This window comes from Anolis sagrei, chromosome Y (assembly GCF_037176765.1).
Source record: "Anolis sagrei isolate rAnoSag1 chromosome Y, rAnoSag1.mat, whole genome shotgun sequence".
Lineage (NCBI taxonomy): Eukaryota > Metazoa > Chordata > Lepidosauria > Squamata > Dactyloidae > Anolis > Anolis sagrei.
The window spans coordinates 73,326,545-73,338,703 of record NC_090035.1 but is presented as its reverse complement, the minus strand read 5'-3'; positions in this window follow the sequence as shown (position 1 = coordinate 73,338,703).

Here is a 12,159-nt window from a genome sequence, read left to right as displayed (position 1 = left end):
TCACGCAGGTAGGCGGATCAATACACAAGCTTATGGACAATTTCAGCAGAAAGGAGGAAACCATGAAAATAAACAAAAATCTGGCTATCGGTATTTAAAAAACCCTGGAATCAGGACAGTAATAAAGAGAAGCACTCAAAAAACAGGGGAATTCTTGACACGAAACAATCAGTGCCGGCTAGAACCTCCCAACAAAGGATTCCCCCAGGTAGGAAGCAGCCAGGCTTTGAAGCTGCAAGGCCATTAAGTGCCAATCAAGGTGGCCAACTGCAACATTCACACTTACCACAAACAGAGAAGAGTTCTTTATCCCACCCTAGACATTATTCCACAGAGATATAAACCTCACTTGCCTAGTTTCCAATAGATCTCACAACCTCTGAGGATGCCTGCCATAGATGTGGGTGAAATGTCAGGAGAGAATGCTTCTGGAACGTGTTCAGACAGCCCTGAAAACTCACAGCAACCCAGTTGAGAGGTGTTTTTTAAAAACATCTTGAGATTTCTGTTTTCTTTTAAAGAAACCAATGGAGTTTCCAGGCCTCATGTTCGTGATTTCAGAATTAAGCAGGAGGATATCTGTGCCAAGTATCAACAGCAGTGAGGGCAAAGGGTTTTTGGTCCAAAGAACCAAAGTATTCTGTTTGTTGCAAATTTCCAATGCAAGGTAAAAGGCAAAGGTTTCCCCTTGACATTAAGTCTAGTCATGTCCAACTCTAGAGGGTGGTGCCAATCTCCATTTCTAAGCCAAAGAACTGGCGTTGTCCGTAGACACCTCCAAGGTTATGTGGCCGGCATGACTTTATGGAGCGCTGTTACCATCCTGCAGAAGCGCTACCTATTAATCTACTCACATGTGCATGTTTTTCAACTTCTAAGTTGGCAGAAGCTGGGGCTAACAGCAGGAGCTCACCCCGCTCCCTGGATTCGAACCGCCGACCTTTCGGTCAGCAAGTTCAGCAGCTCAGCAGTTTAACCTGCTGCACCACCAGGGGCCTCTTCCAATGCAAGAGTCCATCTTACATCAACGACTGATACAATACCTCCTCTATCTCTGATGTTTTGTCACTAACCAACCTAGTTTTCGCCACAGGTCAACACCGCCTTCTATCCAGTGCCAAGGAAGATTCACGATCCTGTATTTTCAGAAGAGAAAGCCTGGATGTCCTCAGATGCCCATCCAAATTAACCACCCTGAGATGCCGGCCCGTTTAATCCTTATTACGGTAGCTAAAAGTGGGCCGGTCTGGACCTATGTCAGAGCGCCGCTAAATTTAATACAAACTTGTCAGATGCAATCAGATCAAGATAATCCACGAAGATGGCGGAGAGTCAAAAGTACAAACAGGCAATTAACTATTTTTGCAGAAGTAGCATCACAAGTCTTAAGGAACTGGAACGATGGAAGCAACTGAAAGGTTTGCCAGTTTCCTAAATTCTGCAAGACCCATAGAGTTGGGTTGCTTTTAATGTTAACGCCGGGTGAAAAGTATCAATCATATAAGCCATGTGGAATGGATATAATTTCCAAAGCTATCAAGAAGTAAGTCACTTAAAAATCACAAAATAGATTGAGATAGGTCCAAAATCCTCTTGTTTTCAAAGAACGGCCCATTTTCTCTGTGTAGTCTGACATTGGTGGTTGTGAGAGTGGTCCAGCATTTCTGTGTTCTCCAATAATATGCTGTGCCCAGGTTGATTCATCAGATGCTCTGCTATGGCTGACTTCTCAGGTTGAATGAGTCTGAAGTTGTTGTGATTCAGCTGGAACCACAGACTGATAGTGTTGTGACTCGGGGTCTCAGAGTGACTCTGACGAGGATGATGGGATTCAGGTTCACAATCAGGTTCAAAATGTTCCTGTTGTCGAGAATGAGGAACAGGATGTGCAAGTTCAGTTTCCCACAGTGATGAGGAGATATTGGAAATATAAATATTGATTTATGTATAAATTGTATGTACTTTTCAAGCACTGCAGTGTATAGAAAGATCAAGTTTTCTCTATATTAGAAAGAATGCTGAAGGAGATCTGTGTCCAAGGCAGAGGAACATTCCAGGAGAGAGATAAGCCCGTCCTAGTAGCAACAGAGATAAGTAAAAAGTAAGGAGTCTCATGACAGGTCAAAGTAGGCCCCTTGATTGATGAATGTAAGCTGTATGCTGCTAGAAAGAAATGCACAGAAACATGCCTTTTGTATGTTGGAAGATAGAATTTGGTATTCCTATGATGCTAAAGTGACGTAGAGAAGGACGTCAATGTATGTAGAAGCATGTTCTTTGTTTGCCTGCAATTGGAGTATATAAAAAGGCCGTCAAGACCTATATCGGGGCTCTGGATGCTTTTGGACACAGCTCCACTCCAGAGCCCCAGCTGGAAATAAAACCTGTGCTTTTGAGACCTCCTGAACTCTATCTCTTTTCCTCAAACCTTCTCCCTGCCATTTCAACAGCAGGGAATGATGTTTTTGATACTAAACTAGCCAGGTGCAAATTGCCTCAGAAAAGGAGGACAGTTCTCAGCCTGATAGTAAACGGAAGGCAACCAGGCTGACACTAACAAGCAGCCTGATCTTGATGAAACGGGAACCTTAGATCGGGCTGACCATTTGGAATTCAGAGTTCGAAGGAGTGTGAGAATAGCTAACAAGAAGGAGGTCAGAGGCCAAAGAAATGCTTTCATGTGTTGCAAATGGTATTAAGCAGGGTGTTTGAACTTTGTCAGAGCAACTTTTCGCTCAATCAGGTAGCTTGTGCTCGTTTGCCTGGATTATCTTGTAGTTCTTGTGTCCGTGGTCTCGGGACTTTGTCATGTTCTCAAGGGATTTTGTTTTGTTGGTGCCTCTTGGAATCATGTTTCATAGTGCTATGTTATATTGGTCTTTTGGAACATTACTTGCTTTTAAGAACTTTTTATCTTTTACTTTTCAATAAACTATAAAGACTTCAGTCCGTGTGCAGTTTGGTGATTTCAGCAAGGTGAATCTATTCTGAGGTGCGACAGGAGTGCCTTTCATGTTCCTTGATTCGTGTTTGGGCAATGCTGCTGTGTTTGGGGATCCCTATGAAGACTTCTCTGTTGGAATTCAGCCTGTGATTGTGTTTAAGGATCAGGGTACTTTGGATGTTGGGAATGATGACCATGAGGTTAATGTAGATAATTGTGTTTCCAATGATGAAGTGGCTATTAATGCAGAGAATGACCAGGAGATCCCTGTTCAAAGTGTATTTTCTGATGAGAATGTTCCTGAAGGGTTTGGGGATGATGGTGTGCTCCCTGAATTGCTACCAGAGAATTCCCATGATTTGGAGCCTGAGAATAATTCGACACCTGGCCAAGCTGCAGATATTAATGAGCAAATAGATAGATGGGATGTTATTAATCAAAATAGGAAAGCAAACCAGTGTCTTAGGTGTTCTGCCAGGCTCAAAGAAAGAATGATAAGGGATTCAAGGCTGAAATGAAACCCATTTCTGGCCACTTGGGACATAGCATAATTAGGAGATAAAAGTGCCAAGTACAGGATCTGTAGTCAGATGAAGCATCATTTGGAATCAAGACATTTTTCCTGGTCCTCGAACGCCATGCTTTGGATAGATTCATGTGTTAAGTGCCTTTGATTCAGGTTTCCAATTCTTGAATTTTATTATAGAAGTTTCTGCCTTTGATGGACTAATTTCCTGGACTATTTGTTCTGGCTTATCTTCCTACCTAATTGGATTTTCCTATTCTTTAAAAAATTTTTTTTACTGCTAGTGTTTTTTTAAAAATCTTCAATAAACAGATTGCATTTCTACTCAGCTGAGTGGTGTTTAAAGTCAGAGGGCTTTCCTGGTCTGGAGTGCGACATTGTCCACAGCTGGATGGTATTTAAAAAACTCTAAAATCAGGTCTGTAAATAAAGAGCAAAACTAAAAAAACAAACAAGAGAATTCCAGTCAGGAAACAATCAGGCCCAGAGAACACCTCCCAACAAAAGGATTCCCCCAGGCATGAAGAGGGCAGGCATTGAAGCTGCAAGGCCATTCAGTGCTAATCAAGGTGGCCAATTGAAACATTCACACTTGCCTCCAATAGACAAGAGTGCTTTCTCTCACCCTGGTCATTACACAGATATATATACCTCATTTGACTAATTTCCAGCAGACCACACAACCTCTGAGGATGCCTGCCATAGATGTGGGTGAAATGTGAGGAGAGAATGCTTCCAGAACATGGCCATACAGCCTGGAAAACTCACAACAACCCTTGTAAAATAGCATCCTATCGACAGAGGGCAGCAATGCCTCGTTCAACACGAAATGTTAAGACCCACACTTGATTGTCCGGCTTGAGCAATGGCAATCTTGCTTTGTTTATGCACAAACATGCAATGTTATCTACAGGGCAGAAGCTTTGGAAAGTTGATGCCAAAATCCATATTAGTGGTAATACCTCGAAGAGGCCAAACCAAGGGCAACAAAATAGGCAAGCTTTTGGGGCTCCCAGAGCTCTTTGTCAGGAAAAATGCTGCAAAAAAGATAGGGAAATTGGAGCAGAAGGGGAAAGGGCTGAATAAATGGGGAAGATGTGATATCTGAAGCTGAAATATGGAGAGAGTCTTGAAATATAATTAATGCTGATGTTTTCCCAACAGGAATAATGGAAAAATCATTATGCATAGGTATGAAATATGGATACAATCAAATCATAGCAGCTGTAGGTTGCGAGCTATCACTAGCTATCCCCTGCCACACATTGCTGTGGCCCAGTCTGTGTATGTGTGTTTTGTGTGCATATATATGTATATATGTAGTTTTGCACACGCGTTGTAATGTATTTTTTTTTGCTTTTAAAGTCACTTCTGCTGTGTTTTTTTTTTGTGTTTTTTTGAGTGATGGTCACTCATTAGCCTGATAGGTGACTTGTGTCCAAATTCAGTGTCAATTCGTCCAGTGTTTTTAAAAAATAAATATTTTATTAAATTTTCAAAAATACAAATGATAAAATCAGTAGCATTAAATTTGTAAGAATAAAGATAAAAGAGAAAGAGACAAAAGATAGAAAGGGAAAAAAGGGGGGGGTGCAAAGTCCAACACCATAATACTAACCCCCCCACCCCAAAAAAAACCCACACACACCCAAATGTTTGTAACTTCTTACTCTTCTCTAAAAAGGCATTCAAAGTTGCGATTTATCAGTTCTTCTGGAATGTTCCTTTTTCTATTTACGAGCATCAGTAAGTTCCGAGTTCTTTCTTTTTTTTCTTTTTTCCCCATTCTTCTCTCCTTTTTTTCTTTCTTTTCTGTTCCCTCATTATTCTGTTCTCCCTTTCTTTTGCTTCTTCTTTTGTCTTCTTTCTCCCCTTCCTATCTTCTTCCTATTCTCTCTTCTTTCTTCCCTTTCCCTTCTCCTCTCTTCTTCTCTCTTCTCCCTGTCTTTCATTCCCCATATTATCAGTATTACCTTTTAAATTTTTATTTTTCTTATTTTTCTTCCTCTTTAGACTGATCATATTAATATCTTGATTTTGTTTTCCTTTAACCAGACGGGGTTCCAGTCTGTTGCTTTTATCGGTGTGTTTCGTGCACAGGCTAATATATATGTTAGATGATCCATGTTCATAATCCCCAGTATCTTTTCCATCCATTCTTCCTTTGTTGGAATTTTATTTTGTCTCCATACTCTTGTTAAAAGGATTCGGGCTGCTGTCATTAAATAAACATTCTGCTTTGGTTAGACCACATCTGGAATATTGTGTCCAATTCTGGGCACCACAATTCAAGAGAGATATTGACAAGCTGGAATGTGTCCAGAGGAGGACGACTAAAATGATCAAGGGTCTGGAGAACAAGCCCTATGAGGAGCGGCTTAGGGAACTGGGCATGTTTAGCCTGAAGAAGAGAAGGCTGAGAGGAGACATGATAGCCATGTATAAATATGTGAGAGGAAGCCACAGGGAGGAGGGAGCAAGCTTGTTTTCTGCTTCCTTGGAGACTAGGACGCGGAACAATGGCTTCAAACTACAAGAAAGGAGATTCCATCTGAACATTAGGAAGAACTTCCTGACTGTGAGAGCCGTTCAGCAGTGGAACTCTCTGCCCCGGAGTGTGGTGGGGGCTCCTTCTCTGGAAGCTTTTAAACAGAGGCTGGATGGCCATTTTTCAGGGGTGATTTGAATGCAATATTCCTGCTTCTTGGCAGGGGGTTGGACTGGATGGCCCATGAGGTCTCTTCCAACTCTTTGATTCTATGATTCTATGAAATAATTTATCTGTATTCTTATCCCATTTATTATTGGTTAATCCTAATAGATAACATTCAGGTTTAAATAGGATTTCACTCTTCAATATTTTCTGGCATGCTTCCTGTATTGTTTTCCAGAAGGATTTGACCTTCTTGCAGGACCACCACATATGATGGAAGGTCCCCTCCTCAGTTCCACACTTCTAACATTTATTACATATATTTTTTGAGAACTTTGCCAACTTGCAAGGTGTCAGATACCATTGATGAGTCATTTTCATCCAATGTTCTCTTAAATCATATGAGCAGGAATAATTAGTTTTCTTGTTCCATATTAGATTCCACTCTTCTAATGAAATAGATCTTCCTATAGTTCTTGCCCATTTTATCATATATTCTTTAATACGTTCTTCTCCAGTGGTTTTTGAGTTATTTATTTATTTATTTATTTACTTTGCTTGTATACCGCAGTTTCTCAGCCTTGTAGGCGACTCAACGTGGTTTACAACAAGAGCAAAAGTCAATCCAACAGCATACAAAATTTAACAACCATTAACAGCATAATATACAGAATGACACATCAATAACAACACATTAACGTCTCGTAACTAGAATCGTGATCCAATTCGTCTTCCATAATTCCGTTTCCTATATTCATTGTGTACATTGCATTGTTTAACCGAACACCTGTTCGAACAGCCAGGTTTTTAGTTTTCTTCGAAACACCATTAACGAAGGGGCTGATCTAATGTCCATGGGAAGGGCGTTCCACAGCCGAGGGGCCACCACAGAAAAGGCCCTGTCCCTCGTCCCCGCCAGCCGTGCCTGTGATGCAGGCGGGATCGAGAGCAGGGCCTCCCCAGAAGATCTTAGAGTCCTGGTGGGTTCATAGGCAGAGATACGTTCGGATAGGTAGCTTGGGCCAGAACTGTTTAGGGCTTTAAAGGCCAACGCCAGCACTTTGAATTGAGCCCGGTAGCAAATGGGCAGCCAGTGGAGCTGGTGCAGCAAAGGAGTCGTATGCTCCCTGCGCTCCGCTCATGTTAGTATCATGGCTGCCGCACGTTGGACTAGTTGGAGCTTCCGAGCTGTCTTCAAAGGCAACCCCACGTAGAGAGCGTTGCAGTAGTCTAAACGGGATGTAACCAGAGCGTGGACTACCGTGGCCAAGTCAGACTTCCCAAGGTACGGCCGCAGCTGGCGCACGAGCTTTAACTGTGCAAATGCTCCCCTGGTCACCGCCGAAACCTGGGGTTCCAGGCTCAGCGATGAGTCCAGGATCACACCCAAGCTGCGAACCTGCGTCTTCAGGGGGAGTGCGACCCCGTCCAACACAGGCTGTAACCCTATACCCTGTTCGGCCTTGCGACTGACCAGGAGTACCTCTGTCTTGTCTGGATTCAGTCATGCTAATCCCACAAACGAATATTACTTTTTTTATTTATATAGATGTCAGAAGCGAATTGAGGGTACAGTTATAATGTATTTAAAACACAAACAAAGTCTAAAACTTGGCATTATACTAAATGTCATTTGACCAGTATCTGGCCACTTGGAGTGCCTCTGGTGTCGCTGAGAGAAGGTCCTCCATTGCGCATGTGGCAGGGCTCAGGTTGCATTGTAGTAGGTAGTCTATGGTTTGCTCTGCTCCGTAGTTGCATGTTGCAGACTCCACTTTGTATCCTCATTTCTCAAAGTTAGCTCTGCATCTCGTGGTGCCAGAGCACAGTCTGTTCATTGCCTTCCAAGTCGTCCAATCTTCTGTGTGCCCAGGGGGGAGTCTCTCATTCGGTATCAGCCATGGCTTGAGGTTCCACGTTTTAGCTTGCCACTTTTGGACTCTTGCTTGCCGAGGTGTTCCTGTGAGTATCTCTGTAGATCTTAGGAAACTGTTTCTTGATTTAAGGCATTGGCTTGCTAGCTGATATCCAAACAGAGGATGGGCCGAAGATGTCACAGCCTTGGTCTTGCCATGAATCCTCTTTGGGGTGAGAAGGGTGGAATATAAATGCTTTAAACAAACAAATAAATAAATTGGGAGAGGGGGGGATAAAGCTCCTGATAAAATATAAAATAAAAACTCATCAAGTCTTAAAGACGTTGGGTTTCTTTTTCTCTCTACTGTTTCCATCTTTGTTTTTCACATGCCAAACAGCTACCCATACTCAGACGGCAATAAATGCCAGCCTTGCAAGCCTTAATCTTCTTTCGGGAACAGAATCTGCCCCCTTTTCCCCCCGATCAGGACACAACAGGTTGTGGATCTCTATTTTTGGACAGGAATCATGCCATTGCCCGCCTCTCGTGCCCAGTTTGAGGGGCAACGCTGCCCTTGACACCAGAGAACATCCAAAGAGAGAAGAGGGTTTTCCTCCCCCTTTCAAAGCTTCCTCTTCTGCCAGCTTGCTTTCATTTATATAATGGATGACAAGAGAGGCCATGCCAGGTTTGGCCGCTAGGAACAGAACAAGTCATTCAGAAAAAAAAAATGTGACCAGATTTTCTTGTGTGGGCCAGAGAGGGAAAGAAAGCACATGTAACCCACTTGCAATTGTCATTTCCTCCATTTCATTCTTTGATTTTAGTGTAGGGTCTTTGTATAGGTCTTCCTCTTCTTCCTCCGTCCTCCTCTTCTCCTTTCTTGATTGAGGATCAAAGAGGCCATTACATTTTTTAAAAATCTATTTTTTAAAGAAAAAATGTCATAAGTGTTGCACTCTGGCACGGAAACACCTTTCACCAAGCACTATACATGACACCAATAGTTCTATCTAAGAATGTTTATTGAAGAAAGCAGACCAAAAGGGGAAAAGGCAATTCCAAAAGGGTCAAGAGAATAGTAAATGCGAAAGGAGCAAAAAATCCAAAAAAAGACAAAGTACATAAAGTCAAGTATGCCAAAACCCACAGCGTTAATGCAAGCATAAATCAATAAACAAGGCAACAGGAACTTTTCCAAAATAAACCTTTCCAGGAAACATAGGCATGAACTAGAGCAGGAAACTTGAAGATATTGGAAACATAAACTTGAGAGCTGAGACAGCCATTCTTTGGCAACATTGTCTCCTCTGAGAAGCATAAGGTCAACATCACTCAATTTAAGCCCAACCAAATAGCCATGAGATCATGCCGAATGCACCTGGACTTCAAGGCCTTCCTTGAAATTAAGCTATTTTTCACTCCCTCCATTCTCAAATCTCATCTTGTTTCTCAGGAAAACTCTCCATCAGCCAAAGGCCAATTCTCAATGTTTAATTTGTGTTTATTTTGCTCTTGTTTGTTTGTTGTTGGCATCTAATTGCTGCTAGTTGTAAGCCAGCCTGAGTCATCGTCATCCCCCCCCCCCCCCCCCGGGTAGATGGAATATAAATCTTTGAAATAAATAAAATAAATAAATAAACTGGTTTCACTATTATTATTAATATTATTATTATTAACTTTATTTATACCCCGCAAAATCTCCCGAAGGACTCAATGAGGCTTACTATCCATGGTTGTCTGGGAAAAATCACAGGAATGCAAAACATCATCTCTTCTAGCACTGAAAGATCCATCATTTTGAAATCCAGCAGGCCCCTCATCCTCTGACATGTCAGAAAAGTCAGATAAACCATCAGCCACTCACTGAGCTACAGCAATACGCTCCAATATTTCATGAATGAAGACCTGGACACCTGACCAAGCAACATCAAATGTGGTCAAGTTATCAATGAAGAATACACAAACTAGGAAAGGTTTCAGCAGATTCCTTTTGCCTGAACTTTCTGGGAAGTGCAAGATTCTGCCTATCTTAGTAAAATTAATTCAGTGTAAATAATTCTTCATCCTTAAACTCCGGTTGCAGCAATTAAATCATGAAGGTGGAGAAAGAGGGAGACCCCAAGACATGAAAAGGAGTGGGAAAAGTGGACAAATCAGGATGTCCTGCCCAAATTGGGATAGTTGGCAGGTATGAGATTTAGCCAATGAGACTTTTCCTGGCATAGAAGGTGGTGTGGGGAGATAAAAGCTTCATTTTAATTATGTATTTTAAACTTCCATCCTATGTCTAATTTTTGTTTTGTGTATTTTGATATGTGAGAGCCATTCAGCAGTGGAACTCTCTGCCCCGGAGTGTAGTGGAGGCTTCTTCTTTGGAAGCTTTTAAACAGAGGCTGGATGGCCATCTGTCAGGGGTGATTTGAATGCAATATTCCTGCTTCTTGGGAGGGGGTTGGACTGGATGGCCCATGAGGTCTCTTCCAACTTTTTGATTCTATGATTCTATGTATTTATGGAAACATGCTTTAATATGTGTATTCTATGGAATATTTTCAAATGCTTATGTGTTTGGATTATGTGTTTTAGCAATGTTGTAATGTGCTTCAAGTTGTGAGAAGAGGCGGCTAAGAAATAAAATTATTATTATTATTATTATTAGATACACAACAAGATTAGTACTCAGCAAACAAGATCACTATGCTGGATTTTGTATTGGATCACACGCTGAACATGTCCCAAGTGTCAAGGACTATGTGATGTATTGGCAAATAATGTGTGGGGATCTGAGTAGGTGGCCTTTTGCAGCTGACAGATGTTCAATTTTGTCAGTGTTGATTGTTTTTAAGTGCAGGCCAAGGTCTTTAGGCACTGCAACCAGTATGCTGATTAACACATCATCATCATCATCATCATCATCATCATCATCATCATTATATTTCTATATGTGAGGTAGCTGCGGGAGGCAGAGAATGGACTGGCAACAAAAATAGATCTACACCTAAGAAGATAAAGCGATTCTCTTTAAGGCACTTAATCTTGACTGTTCCTGGAAGCAAGGCATGGTTAATACCTGAATGGGAGACCACCAATGAGTGCCAGGTGCTGTAAACTATGTTTCAGATGCAAAAATGGCAAACATCTGAGAAAAATCCTATGGAATTTATGGCGTCATCATAAGTCAACAGGCAACTTGAATGTGGGAAATAGCTTTGTAGGTGTAATGATGTGAAAACAATGGGTATCTTTCTCTTTCATAGGCAGCTGAGCTCCACACAAAAGTATTTATTTATTTATTTACAGTATTTATATTCCGCCCTTCTCACCCCACAGGGGACTCAAGGCGCATTACAATGCACATATACATGGCAAAGATTCAGTGCCATTAGACATACAACATATATAGACAGACACAGAGGCAATTTAACATTCCAGCTTTCCGGCTCCATGAGGGTATGCTCAATTCTTGCCACAGGGGGAGCTGTCGCTTCACCGTCCACCTATGACACTGAGTCCTTGATGGAGTACTTCCTCATTCTTCCGCATGCTGCTGGATGGTTTTATGACATCGTAAATTAGTTAAATTAGCCTCCTCACATAAAGCGGTACCTAAATTTCCTACTTGACAGATGCAACTGTCTTTCGGGCTGCATAGGTCAATTTATTTATATATTTACAACATTTATATACCACCCTTCTCACCCCGAAGGGGACTCAGAGCGGCTTACAAGGTATATATACACATACAATACACTATACTATTAGCATAGTACAATATCAGCATTAAACACTGCTATATTGTACTATACCAATTATATTGTAATATTATTAGTAATATAATAATATTGTAATATTATTAGTAATATGGAGCCCCCGGTGGCACAGTGGGTTAAACCCCTGTGCAGGCAGGACTGAAGACCGACAGGTCGCAGGTTCGAATCCAGGGAGAGGCGGATGAGCTCCCTCTATCAGCTCCAGCTCCTCATATGGGGACATGAGAGAAGCCTCCCACATGATAAAAACATCAAATCATCCAGGCATCCACTGGGCAACGTCCTTGCAGGCGGCCAACTCTCTCACACCAGGAGTCACTCCTGACATGACAAAAAATTAGTAATATTACATGTAATATAAATATATAATTACAATATCACATTATTATTATTAGTATTATATTG